Genomic DNA, 13,622 nt, shown 5'->3' on the forward strand with positions numbered 1-13,622 from the left:
GGACTGCGGGTTGGAGAGTCTGTCTCTGGGGCTCTGCGTTCTGGCCGTCTGTGCAGACATCCCTCAGTCTGTGTCTGTCCCTGTGTCTCCGTGGGTATCCCTGTGTCCGTGTAGGTGAGCCGGCCTATCGTGTCTCTGGTCAGGGCCTGTTGCGGGTGGGTGGCGAGGGGAAGCGCGCGGAGGAAGGGTCACGGGGCGGGGCTGCCGCTTCTGGGCGGGTGTGTGGCATCGCCCGTGTCCTCGTGGCCTCGGGTGGGCTGGGAGCGAGGCGGGGTGCAGAGGAGGGGAGAACCGAACCCGTCCAAGCCGTGCCCAGCCGAGCCGAGCAGAGCCGAGCCGAGCCGAGCCGAGCCGAGCCGAGCAGAGCTGACTGGAGGAGAGTAGAGGAGAGCAGAGGAGAGCAGAGGAGAGGAGAGCATAAGAGAGCAGAGGAGAGGAGAGGAGAGGAGAGCAGAGGAGAGGAGAGGAGAGGAGGGAAGGCCAGGTGGCCAGCTGGGCCAGGCCTAGGGCGCTGGGTGGGCGCTGGGGGGCGCTGTGCTCACCGCGCGCGGGCCGGAGGACACAGCCCCTTGACACCTGCAGAGGCACGGGGCAGAGGGGCTGGGGAGTCCCGGGATGGGAGAGTGCCCGGAGGGACTTTGGCGAGGCCCCGGGGCCCGCAGGCGTCTGGGCCCCTGGGCGGGCGGGCGGGCGGGGAGGCAGGCGCCAGGACAAGGACAGGCGGAGGGGTGAGCCGCGGCGCGCGCCGGGGCCCGCGAAGCGCGCAGCAGGCTCTTGGGGCGGCCAGCTGCGGCGGCAGGCGTCTAAGGCCATACCACCCTGAACGCGCCCGATCTCGTCTGATCTCGGAAGCTAAGCAGGGTCGGGCCTGGTTAGTACTTGGATGGGAGACCGCCTGGGAATACCGGGTGCTGTAGGCTTTTTCTTTCGCCCCCAAACGCTTGTCTTGTTTGGCCTTCCTCTTTTCTCTCCCCCTTCGGCCTCCCTCCCACTCGCTTGGCCGCCAACGCGGCGGCCTCCCAGCAGTCCCTGAACGCCGCAGCCCCGGAGCCCGGTCACCTCGGGCCCCTGACCCCCCGACCCCTGGCCACCCCAGCCCCAGCATCGCGGGCCCCTGGCCCCAAAAGGGCGGCCCGCTGCACGGGCGGCCGGCCACAACCCAGCCTTTCCGCCTCCACGCCACGAGGCCCAGCCGCGCCTCAGCCGACCTTGGGGGGCTGCTGGCAGGGAGAGGCAGTGTTGGAGGGGGCTCGGGGGCCAGAGGCAGGGAAAGGGGGACCGGGGTGAGGACCACGGCCATGGACGCGGGGAGGGGGTGGGGGCCGACGGGCTGTGGGAGGAGGGCGGGGAGGGGCGGGCCGGGGCCGGGGTTGTGGGGGACAGGAGGCAGGAGCGGGCCTCGACCCCGGGCTCGGGCAACCTCTCCTCGGGCCTGTGCGCCCGGGCCCGGGCCCTGGGCCCTGGATCCCCTAGCGAGGCCCTCGGGCTGCCCCCAGCTCCAAAGCCCACCGGCAGCCCGCCCCACCGCCCCACCCCTCCCGGCGCCCCCGCGACCTGGGCCCACCCTGCCCCTTCTCTCCACCGGGCCTGGGCTCCGCTCAGGCCGGAAGGGCATTCCCTTCCTTCTCACCGACCACCTCCCCTTCGCCCCTGGGGCCCCGCGCCCGGGCCGAGGTGCCCAGGACGCCAGATGGCCGACCCGCGTGGGCTCCCGGCGCCTTGGGCACTCGGCTCCACCCTGCGTCTCCCGGGAGCAGCCACGGCAAGCGCGGGGCTGTCTCGCTCCGAGAAAGACCCTAAACCTGGTTACTCTGCCTTGCATATTCCTTCTGTTAAAACAAAAACAAAATCTGGGAGGCCTGGGTGGCTTAGTCTGTTTAGCATCTGCTTTCAGCTCAGGTCATGATCCCAGGGTTCTGGGATCCAGTCTGACACAGAGGGAAGAGAGGGGGAAAAAATCCTTGCTCAGTGGGAAGCCTGCTTCTCTCTCTGCCTGCCACTCCCCCCTGCTTGTGCTGGCTTTCTCTCACTCTCTCTGACAAATAAATAAAATCTAAGAAAAACCCCAAAACTTTTTATTTTAAAATTTTTTTCAAAACTTTTTTTTAAAGAGTTTTAAAAAAAAGATTATTTATTTATTTATTCATTTATTCATTTATCTGACAGAGACAGACAGAGAGAAAGCACAAGCAAGCGGAGCAGCAGGCACAGGGAGAAGGGAAAGCAGGCTCCCCAAGGAGCGGGGAGCTGGTTGGGGGCTCTATCCCAGGATAGCGATGAGCTGAAGGTCGTTGCTTAACCAACTGAGACATCCAGGTGCCCCCACAAAATCTTAAAAAAAACCCACATTTAATCGAATAACTTTTATTTTTTTAAAGATTTTATTTATGTATTTGAGAGAGAGAGGAGACAGAGAGACAGAGTGAGAGAGCAAGAGAGGGGAGGTCAGAGGGAGAAGCAGACTTCCCATTGAGCTGGGAGTCCGATGTGGGACTCTTATCCCAGGACTCTGGGATCATGACCTGAGCTGACAGCAGAGGCTTAACCAACTGAGCCACCCAGGGGCCCAACTGAATAACTTTTAAAGATTTTATTGGTTTTAGTCAATAATTCATGAAGCCAGTTAGCATCCTATCTAGCAGAAAGGAGTTCCAAAGAGCTGTATAAAATGAAAGATCTTTATGGGCAGAAGGGAACAGGAATAAGGAAGTCATACTAGCGGAAGTGGATTGGTGTAGCAAGGTCACTTTCCTTCAGGGGATGGCAGAGATCTAGCAGGCAGATGACTTCCCTAGGGCTGACCTGGTGATTCCTGACTGACTTGTGTAAGATTCCATTTCTGGGACAGCCAAAACTGTTATTAAGTCTCTGCTGACATGGGGCCTAGGACCATTCTGTGACTCCATTTTGGACCTGATACGTTGCTTTTGTTCAGAGACCACAGTACTCTTGTCTATACTTCCATCCTGTCTTTGCCTCTATCCTGGTGCTTTCTTGTGGGGCCCCTACTCAATGGCATGCCCTCTCCTTTTGGGTACTGTAAGAAACAAATAATATTTTCCACAGCATTCATCTCCTGATCTGTTGGCTTTACTATAACTGATATTTTCTATTAATACACTATATTTTAAAACAGCCCCAAATGACAAGACACTTTACAGGCACTTTGAAGCGTGAACAAGTAAAAAATGGATGAACACTGCACTTTCTCACAATGGTTAAAAATAAACAACAATCCGAACTCCGAACTCCGTAAGACTTAAACTACGAGACTTAACCCTGTTTTCAGCCTCTTGCCGAGGAGGGGGTGGGTTTGGGGGTTTGGGGGTTGGGGGGGAATTTTAAACTAGGCTGGGATTTCCTGGTGGGTACTAGAGAGGTAATCTGCATGATAAGACCCCCTGCACTTCCCCCTGAGGGAAGGTGACATGGCCCCAAACAATTGTTTCTTTAGCTAAGAACCTCCTTGTTCTGCTTATAAAATCCTTCCATTTGGTGCAGCTCCCTGGAGTTTCCTTTGTGGTGCTCCATGCGAGGCTCCATCCCAGGACCTGCCTGATCTAAAGGCAGACACTTCACTGACTGAGTCACTCAGTGGGCCCTTGAATTTTATTTTTTTACTTTTATTTTTATTTTTTTAAACAAAGCTTTTGACCCGTCAGCTTGAAGTTGTAGATCTAAATTCATATTTCAGAACAATCAAGTGTTAACTTTAAAAATGAAACTGCCAATTATTTTACTAGTAAAAATGGATTTATTTGAAGCAGCAGAGAATTTGCAATCTGGAACAAGCTAGTTATGGTGAAGTCATAGACAAGTTCCCAGAAGAAAGGAGATAATGCTCTTATGGAGAAGAAGGGGCCCTTGGGAGTGCTGTTAGGAATGAAAAGTCCAGGGATGCCTGTGTGGCTCAGTTGGTTAAGCGGCTGCCTTCTCCGGTCATGGTCATGATCCGGGGCCCTTGGATCCAGTCCCACCCCGCAAGTGCTCCTTGCTCAGTGGGGAGCCTCCTTCTCTCTCTGTGTCTGCTTGTGGGCTCTCTGTCTCTCTGATAAATAAATAAATAAATAAATAAAATCTTAAAATAAATTAAAAAAAAAAAAACTCCAGTGGAGTACAGTGGGAATCTGAAGTATAGTGCTTTTTCATTGGCTGTGTTGTGACAATCTCGCATTGATTAGGCTGTTGGTTGGTAAGGTATGGGGGAGAGGGGGCAGGAAAGTTTTCTCTGGCTCAGGAAATAAAACAACCATTTGCAAGTTACATTTTTCTTGTTGGTCTGCAACTGAGCAGAAGTGGCAGGGCATGAGAGCCTCCTCTCCTGGTCTCCTGACTCCGTTTTAATTAATTTATTTTGTAAAGATTTAATAAATCTTTTTTTTTAAATTAAAATCTACTAATTTTAGAGAATGGGAGCATGGGCGGAGGGAGAGGGAGAGAGAATTTCCAGGAGACTCCCCACTGAGTGTGGAGCCCCATGTGGGGCTCGATCTCAGCACCCTGAGTTTATGAGCTGAGCCAAAACTAAGAGTCTGAGGTAAGGGAAGGGGAGAGGGGATAGAAAGTGAGCTCGATCCCCAACTGACAATGATCTAATCTGTCATGCCCATGTAATAAAGCCTTTGAAACCCACAAGGACAGGGTTTGGAGAGTTTCAGGGTTGGTGAACTTATGGAGAGCTGAGGAGAGTGGCGCTCAGAGAGGGCACGGAAGCTCTGGGCTTCTTTCTTTGTACCTTGCCCTGTGCATCTTCTCCATATGGCTATTTCTGAGTTGTACTGTTAGAGTAGGCATTTATTTAGGTTCTAATAGGATACCTGGAGATCAGCAACAAGGTTGTCATCCAACTATTGGGAAGGTCAGAGGCCTTCCCAAATGCAGAAGCTGGATCAAACCAGATAGGCTCAAGATGGCTGATGCCATGACAGGAAACTTTTGACCAAATTAGGAAGGAAAAGCACAAAACCCTGCCTCCCTGCCCCAAATTATGAATATTCTGCCCCTAGATAACAGCTGCTGATAAAAGACAGAAACCCAGACCCCTGGGACACAGCTCTCTTAAGCTTGCCCGCTTTCTTCTCCTGAGAGTGTACTTTCTGCTTTAATAAACTTTCCCATTTGTGTCACTTATCCCCTGTGCTGTGTGTCTGTCCTTGAATTCATTCTAGTGACAAGACCAAGAACCTTCAGCAACTCCTTGGGATCTGGCTGGGTTAAGTCCCCAGGGCCCAGAGTCTCTCCAGTTCACCTCACAACAGTATCTTTTTATAATAAACTGGTGATCCAGTGAGTAAACCATGTTCCAGAGTTCTGTGACCTGCTCAAGCAAAATTAAATAAACCTAAGGAAGGGTTTGTGGTACCCTCCGATCTATAGCTGGTCGGCTAGAAGCACAGGTCACAACAACCCTGGACTTGGCATGGGCATCTGAAGGGGAGGGCACAATTTGTCGGACTAGTTCCTTAACATGTGGGATCTGATGCTATCTCCAGATAGATAGTGTCAGAACTGAGTTAGATTATAGGACACCTGCTAGTGTCACAGAATTGCTTGTTGTGTGGAAACTCCCCCACATCTGATGTCAGAAGTGAAGTAGTGCTATAGTAGAAATTGAAATTAGAAATCAGAAAATACTTAGAGATGAATGAAAATGAAAACACAGCATTCATAGTGATGAGATGCAGTGAAAACAGTGTGAAGAGGGAAGTTTATAGCCTTAAATGCTCACATTAAATAAGATCTTATATCAATAGCCTAACTTTATGACCTAAGGATCTGGAAAAAGAGCACATTAAACCCAGAACTAGCACAAAGAAGGAAATACTAAAGATTAGGCTCAAGATAAATAAAATAGAGAATCGTTAAACCATAGAAACAATCGATGAGATCTAAAGTTGATTTTTTTTTTAAGATTTTATTTATTTGACAGACAGACATCACAAGTAGGCAGAGAGGCAGGCACAGAGAGAGGAGGAAGCAGGCTCCCTGCTGAGCAGAGAGCCCAATGTGGGGCTTGATCCCAGGACTCTGGGACCATGACCTGAGCTGAAGGCCGAGGCTTTAACCCACTGAGCCAACCCACTGAGCCACACAGGAACCCCTCTAAAGTTGATTCTTAAAAAGATTAACAAAATTGACAAAGTTTAGCTGGATTGATTGAGGGAGAAAAGAAGACTGGGTGGCTCAGTTGGTTGGGCGGCTGCTTTCGGCTGGCGTCATGATCCCAGTGTCCTGGGATCGAGTCCCACATCAGGCTCCTGGCTTGGCGGGAAGCCTGCTTCTCCCTCTGCCTCTGCCTGCCACTCTGTCTGCCTGTGCTCGCTTGTGCTCTCTTGCTCTCTCGCTCTCTTTCTGTCAAATAAAAAAAAAAAAAAATTTAAATCAGAAATGAAGCAGGGGACGTTACTACTGATCATACAGAAATAAAAAGGATTATAAGAGAGTACTATGAATAATCATATGCCAACAAATTGGGTAATCTAGGTAAAATAGGCAAATTCTTAGAGATGGATACCTACTAAACCTGAATCACAAAGAAAATCTGAACTGACCTGTAACTAGTAAGGAGATAGAATAAGTAACCAAAAGCCTCCTGACAAAGAAAATTTCTGAATCTGATGGCTTCACAGGTAAGGTCTACCAAATATTTCGAGAGGAAGTGACACCCATTCTTTTCAAACTCTCTCAAAAGACTGAATAGAAGTAAACAATTCCTAACTCATTCTATGAGTCTAGCATCCTGATACCAAAGCCAGACAAACAAGAAAAGAAACTATAGAAAGATATCCCTTATAAACACTGATGCAAAAATACTTGGTTTAGATTGGATCCTTGGCCTGTGGGGTGAAATTTACCATAGAAATGGTAGCCAAGTGAAAGCTCAAAAATGTACCACTGGCAAAGAGAGCAGATGCTGTATTGAGGGAAAGCGCAGAGATTACTGCTGTCCTCAAGGACCTACAAAATGCAGGGATAGCATCACCATCCTGTCAGCTTCACTTACCAGCCTGGTCTCATCAGGATGTAGGTGGACTCCGGTGGATGACAAAGTACAGACTGCAGACCCCCAGCTGGCTGGCACTTTGTTTTGGTATATGGTTTTTGCTTTTAATTAATTAACTAATTAATTAATTTTTAAACTTTTTAAAAAAGTTTGTTTCAGAGAGAGAGAAAGAGAGAGAGAACTATTAGGGAGGAGGCATAGAGGGGGAGAGAGAGAGAAGAAGGCTCCCTGCTGAGCAGGGAGAACCTGGAGATCATGACCTGAGCCAAATGCAGAAGCTTAACCCACTGAGCCATTTTATTTATTTGTGAGGATGGGGGATGGGGAGAGACAGAGGGAGAGGGAGAGAGAGAATCCTAAGCAGGTTCCATGTTCAGCACAGAGCCCAGCCTGGGGCTTGACCTCCCTACCCTGAGATCATGACCTGAGCAAAAATCAAGCTTCTGATGCTTTCCCCAACGAACCACCCAGGTGCTGCTGGTTTTTACTTTCTAAGTGACTGAGAAACATCAAAGATGAACGATACTTTGTAACATGTGAAAATAAAGGCATTCAAATCCCATCATCTATAAATAAAGCATCATCAGAACAGAGGGACACTTGCTCATTGGTGTGTTATCTGGCGTCTTTGGTGGGTTGCTGATCACAGGGACATGGTTATAACACTACAGCGTTTCAAGGGCTGCTTACTGCTGAGCCACTCCGGGGGCCCTGAAAGAATCCAGCACATGGCTAGGCTAGGCAGTCATCCCAATATTCTCAACTCACAGGAAAGCAACAATCATGAAAACCAGAAAATCCAAACAGAAATGTCTCCAATAAGTAAGTTGCCAGGTGCCTCATTATTTTGCGAAAGGAGGAAAACCATTTACTGAGAGTGATTTAATTCAATCATGTTTGATCACAGCAGCCAAAAAAATGTGTTCAGGGAACAAACTTTTTGAAGATGACTGGCTATTTGCTCCATGACTAGGGGGCAAGTTAATTTCCAAAAATGCATGGCTATCCAGCAGAGGGCAGCATTTCCCACAGAGCCGACACCTTCGCCGGCAGAAACCTCTGGAGGGCCTGAAGGGTATGGATATGTGTTCATTTGACAAGATTGAATAACCAGTGTATTAGCTTATTTAATCTTTATGAAAAACCTGGTAAGACAGATGTTATTTTTTTTTTAAATATTTTATTTATTTATTTGAGAGAGAGACAGTGAGAGAGAACATGAGCGAGGAGAAGGTCAGAGAGAGAAGCAGACTCCCCCTGGAGCTGGGAGTCCAATGCGGGACTCGATCCCAGGACTCTGGGATCATGACCTGAGCCGAAGGCAGTCGTCCAACCAACTGAGCCACCCAGGCGTCCCGACAGATGTTATTTTTATCCTTTTTTTACCAACAAGAAAGCTGAAGCTCAGAGTAGTTAAGTCTAGCCAAGTCAAAGCCATTTGTCCGACTCTAAGACCTGCATTCTTATTTAAGAAAAACAATTAGAAAGTGCTTGCTATGTGCCAAGCATGGTCTAAACACTTTGCATTGTTTTAACTCCTTTCACCCTTATATTAATCCCAGGATTTAGGTACCGTTATCATCAACCCCAATTTACAGCTACAGAGTTAGCAATTTTTCTAAAGTAATTCCACCAGTGAGGGGCAGCAGGGGGATCTGCACTCATTCTGGCTCAGGTCCCTGAGCTTTCTGCTGATGAGCTCATCATATAAGGAGAGGCCAGGGCTTCTCAGAGTAGGGGTTAGTGTCACCAGGGAACTTTCTAGAACTGCAATTTTGAGACCACAACCCAGACCTCCTAAATCTGAAACTCTATGCGTAGAGCCCAACCATCCGAGTTTAACAAGCCCTCGAGGTGGTTACAAACCATGCTAAATTTACACACCAGAGCTAATGATTCTCACCGTGTTCATTCCTACTCCAGTGCCCTCAGCACACGCAAGTGAGTGTGATGCCACACAGATGCCAGTCTCTACATTGGGTAGGGGACGTTTTTGAACATACACACATTTTACTGGTAGAGGCCAATGTGTTTGTGTTGAATCTGGATCTTGGCTCGCTTTTCATTACTAAGAGCAGATTTTTTTTGTGGGGGGGGGTTCTTGGGCTACCCAAGTCACAGATTATTAAAACAGCAGTACCCTTTCTGGTTCCTGCCTCATGTCTGTGCAGCTCTTCTCTTGTCGTAAAGCTTTACCCCCCCTTTTCTTCTTATAATTTATCATTTTAAGAATGATAAATTAAGAAATGGTGATTTCCAAACAAATGTCAGAGCATGTGGTCCTCTCTGGGGAGCTCTGTGCCTTACTCTAAGCTAGCACTATTAAATTTTTTTTTTTAATTTATTTAACAGACAGAGATCACAAGTAGGCAGAGAGGCACGCAGAGAGAGAGAGGAAAGCAGGCTCCCCGCTCAGCAGAGAGCCCGATGCGGGGCTTGATCCCAGGACCCCAGGACCATGGCCTGAGCCGAAGGCAGAGGCTTAACCCACTGAGCCACCCAGGCACCTGCTAGCACTTTTAAAAAAGAGATGCTGGCCAGACTTCTACAGAAAGCCTAGGGGACAGTGCGGCTCCGTGTTGGCCAGGACCAGGTGAGGCAGGTGGTGGACCCCCCTACCGGCTGGGTAAAATGCAAGCCAGCACCAACTCCCTCAGCCACTTCCTAGCCAGGCTTCTGAATGACTTGGCTGCTTTTCAGGAACAGATAAGGAAGTAGGACAGTGGGGAGTGGGGACGGTGGGATTCAGAGCCACAGCAAACAGGAATACTGCCTTTTCCACACCTACGCACTGGTTTCATTTTTCTCTGCTTCCTTCCTTTATTTTCTTGCTGTTTATAGTCTCTTACCTGTTTTTTTTTTTTAACCTTCTTTTCCTTTTCTCTCTCTTTTTCCATCTTTTCCCTCTCTTTGTCTTTTTCACAAAACAGAGGCTATCTGAGCTTTATGGTACAAATCCAATCAGGAGAGAGGAGCCACATACTAATTTGACCAGGAGGGTTTCATATAGTAACCACCCCCCCAAAGCCCATTATGTAAAGTTTACTGAGGTTGACTGAGCTCTGGAAGCAGGTGATCCTCCAGACTGTTCTCAGAAGGTCAACGGTAGTCTAACACTGTGTCACAATGCCTACCTCATTTGCCTCACTTAATCTCATCACAGGAGCATTCTGAAATCAGGTTTGTCCCTGAATCCATGACACGCACCCTTTCTCAGCAGCCACACCTCTGCACTGGGTCAGCTTCTGAGTGCTCATTTCTCATCTGAATAACCGTGACCTCCCCGCTGTCTGTCTCAGCCTGATCCTGAGTCTCGAAGCCACCCACACAGGGTCATTCTTCTTCCCTTCTGCCCTTCTGTCCTATTCCAAACAGGACACAGTCAGGGAACCTGGAAACCCAGGCCAGTCTAAGCATCGGGTGTGTCTGGGAGTGACGGTGGCGGGGACAGACTAAGGAGCCTGCACCTTGCTGGTGTGTGAGACCTTGGCGCAGGAAGTGGGCATTCCTGGAGGGCAGTAAGTGGGGCCAGGACATGTCCGTGGGGAAATAGACGGAGGTGAGAGAGGCAACAGGTACCTTCTCTAGTTTTCCCTAGCCCTTGGAGCAAAATAGGAGTCAGGTAACACAATGGACTTGGGTCTCTGACAGCAGAACCACAGCCCCACAGCCACCCACCCCCAACCCTTGACCTTGCCATGGAGCAGGGTCCTTGGGCTGCTTGAAGAGCTGCAGGTGTGGTTCTCACGGGTGGGGAGAAGTGGGGGAGGGGCTCCCAGCTGTGCTGGGACAGGTAGTTTCCTCCCAGCTGTGGTCCTGGCCTGGGAGGGGCTGTCCTGGGTAACTTGGCATGGAGCCAGGGATAGCGTCTCAGCCCAGAGAGTTTTAGTGATCTATGTTTCTTGTATTAAAAGCTGCCGTGCTTTTTTTTTTTTTTTTTAAGACAAAATGTTTAACTTGAAAAATGAAAGGTGTCACGTCCTAATTTTTTTTCCCCCTGAGAGCTAGCATAGCCATCCAGGCAGTGAACTGAGAGATAGAGGATGTCCGCCCCCTTTCATTAGGCCCCATCTTTGATTCATAACTTTGGAATTGGGAGAAGTTGTTATTAGAGTAGAACTAAAAGAACCTTGCTGGAGTAAAATTTTAACTTAGATTTAATCTTGCAGTTCTTAGACTTATAGATTGTCATGTCTGCCTTGCAGATGCTTCTCCTAGAGCTGATGATAATGGCACGACTGCTCAGTAGGGAAGGGTGTCATTTCCTAAAAGCTAAAGACATTTTATTTTATTTTTAAAAAAATTCAAATTTAAATTCAACTAATTTACATATAATGTATGATTAGTTTCAGAGGTAGAGGTCAGTGACACATTTTTTTTTAATGATTTTATTTATTTATTTGACAGAGATCATAGTAGGCAGAGAGACAGGTAGAGAGAAGGGGAAGCAGGCTCCCCGCTGAGCAGAGAGCCCAATGCGGGGCTCGATCCCAGGACCCTGAGATCATGACCTGAGCTGAAGGCAGAGTCTCAAACCACTGAGCCACCCAGATGCCCCAGTGACACGTCAGTCTTATTTAATACCCACCGCTCATTACATCCCATGCTCTCATTAATGTCTATCATTCAGTTACCCCACTCCCCCAGCCACTGCTCCTTCAGCAACTCTTAGTTTGTTTCCTGTGATTCAGTCTCTGATGGTTCTTCGTCCTCCCTGATTTCCTCTTGCTTTATTAAAAATATGGAATGTGTCACAAATTTGCATATCATCCTTGCACAGGGCCATGCTTATCGTCTGTGTATCCTTCCAATTTTGGTATATGTGCCGCTGAAGGGGGCACAAGTTAAAGACATTTTAGCAACTTAATTTTGAAATGCATTTCCATCCAGAATTCTCCCAAAGTCAGGGTGGTGCCTAAAGGATGGGATTCACTCTTCTGTATCCTTAAAACTGAAAATCTTACTGAGCGATGTGTATGAAGCAACACCACAGAAGGTAAACATGAAAATTCAAGTAACTACTTGCTTTTGGAAACCCTCTGCTAGCCTATGGCAATCAACTGGTTAGAACCCCTTCTGGGGCCTGGCACTGCCCTTTGACAATGGGGGTAAACAAAGTCTCTGCTCTAGAGGATCTTTCTGCGTCAGCCAGTCGATAAGTTAATGGCAGGTACTGATAAGAGCAGGGACCAAGGTAAAATAGAGTCACCTGGCAGTTAGGGGTGCTGATCTAATTGGGGCAGTCAGGGAAGGCCACTCTGAGGAAAATGATGTTGAAGTCAAAATCTAAAGAAACATCCTTGTCAGAAATTGGACCAGCCATCAACCATTACCACTACCCCCTCTCCTAAGCAGAACCGAACTAGGAGGTGGGCTTTCTACTGCTGGGCAGGCATCCAGAGTGCTAATGAGTAAGAGAAACAAAAGATCACTGGAGGAATTCAGCAAAGTGGAACTCAGTCCTTCTGACAAAGTCGAGGAGAAATTCCCAGTGGGAATGCAAACTGCTGGTCAAAGCTGAGTAGTCTTAGGACAGAGCCATCTTGGTCTTTTCTGGCAGCCTCTGCCCACTTGCTTGGAAAGGGGAGGTGCAGGGCCAATTACAAGGGAGGAAAGATTTCTTTTAGTAAATTTAACCCCTTCAGTGTGTCTCTCAAGAAAGTCACTGCCTCAGAAAAATTATGAAAGACAACATGAGCCCTCATCTCCTAGAGTCTTTCCTGAAGGATGGACCTAATTTTAGAAAAATGTTGATATGGGGTGCCTGGGTGGCTCAGTGGGTTAAAGCCTCTGCCTCCAGCTCAGGTCATGATCTCAGGGATCGATCCCCGCATCGGTGGGGAGCCTGCTTCCTTCTCTCTCTCTCTCTGCCTGCCTCTCTGCCTACTTGTGATCTCTGTCAAATACATAAATAAAATCTTTTAAAAAAAAAGAAAAAAGAAAAATGTTGATGTAATGACTGGCCCACAAGGCAGTAAGAACGGCCACTTACCAGCCAGTTCCACATTTTTCTGGCACATTCTATGAGTTGCCTGGTTGAGATCCTCTTCCTCATGCCCAGCATAGATGTTGTATCATCTTCTTAGGAAACAAAGATACGTTTTACTATTATTTTTCTATATGAAAATGTGAATTTAAGAATATGACAACCAAGAAAGAAGAGTAGACAGAAAGGTGCTTGAAACTTCCCACTTTCAACCTTACTGTAGTGATTACTGCCTGTGGACACTGGGCATCTAAGGGGTCATCTCCCTGTGACTTGACATGCATTTGTTTTCGTTTTTCAAAAGAATATACCTTTCATGATTAAATATAAATTTATTTAATAACAAAACTTAAATCTGTCCTTATAAGTTCTTTTTTTAAAAAAAATTATGTATTTGTTTGACAGAGACAGGGAACACAATCAGGGTGAACAGAAGAGGGAGAAGCAGGCTTCCCGCCAAGCAGGGAGCCTGATGTGGGCCTCGATCCCAGAACCCTGGGATCATCACCTGAGCTGAAGGCAGCCTCTTAACTACTGAGCCACGCAGGCACCCTGTCCTTACAAATTCTTTTCAATAAATGTATACTAAAAGCAACACTATCATGATATGGGGGTAGACATATATAAGTAAAC

At 48.1% G+C, this 13,622-nt stretch overlaps 2 non-coding genes across 2 annotated transcripts; one reads left to right on the top strand and one right to left on the bottom strand.

Moving 5' to 3' along the window:
- The first annotated feature begins 801 nt into the window (after window positions 1-801).
- On the top strand, window positions 802-920 carry LOC122901288. Its single transcript, XR_006383419.1, has one exon. It is a non-coding gene; the product is annotated as a 5S ribosomal RNA (ribosomal RNA).
- Window positions 921-11,738: 10,818 nt separating this feature from the next.
- Window positions 11,739-11,844, bottom strand: LOC122901518. Its single transcript, XR_006383532.1, has one exon. It is a non-coding gene; the product is annotated as a U6 spliceosomal RNA (small nuclear RNA).
- Between the last annotated feature and the right edge of the window lie 1,778 nt (window positions 11,845-13,622).

The sequence above is a fragment of the Neovison vison genome, chromosome 2 (genome assembly GCF_020171115.1).
Source record: "Neovison vison isolate M4711 chromosome 2, ASM_NN_V1, whole genome shotgun sequence".
In the NCBI taxonomy this organism is placed as follows: Eukaryota; Metazoa; Chordata; class Mammalia; order Carnivora; family Mustelidae; genus Neogale; species Neogale vison.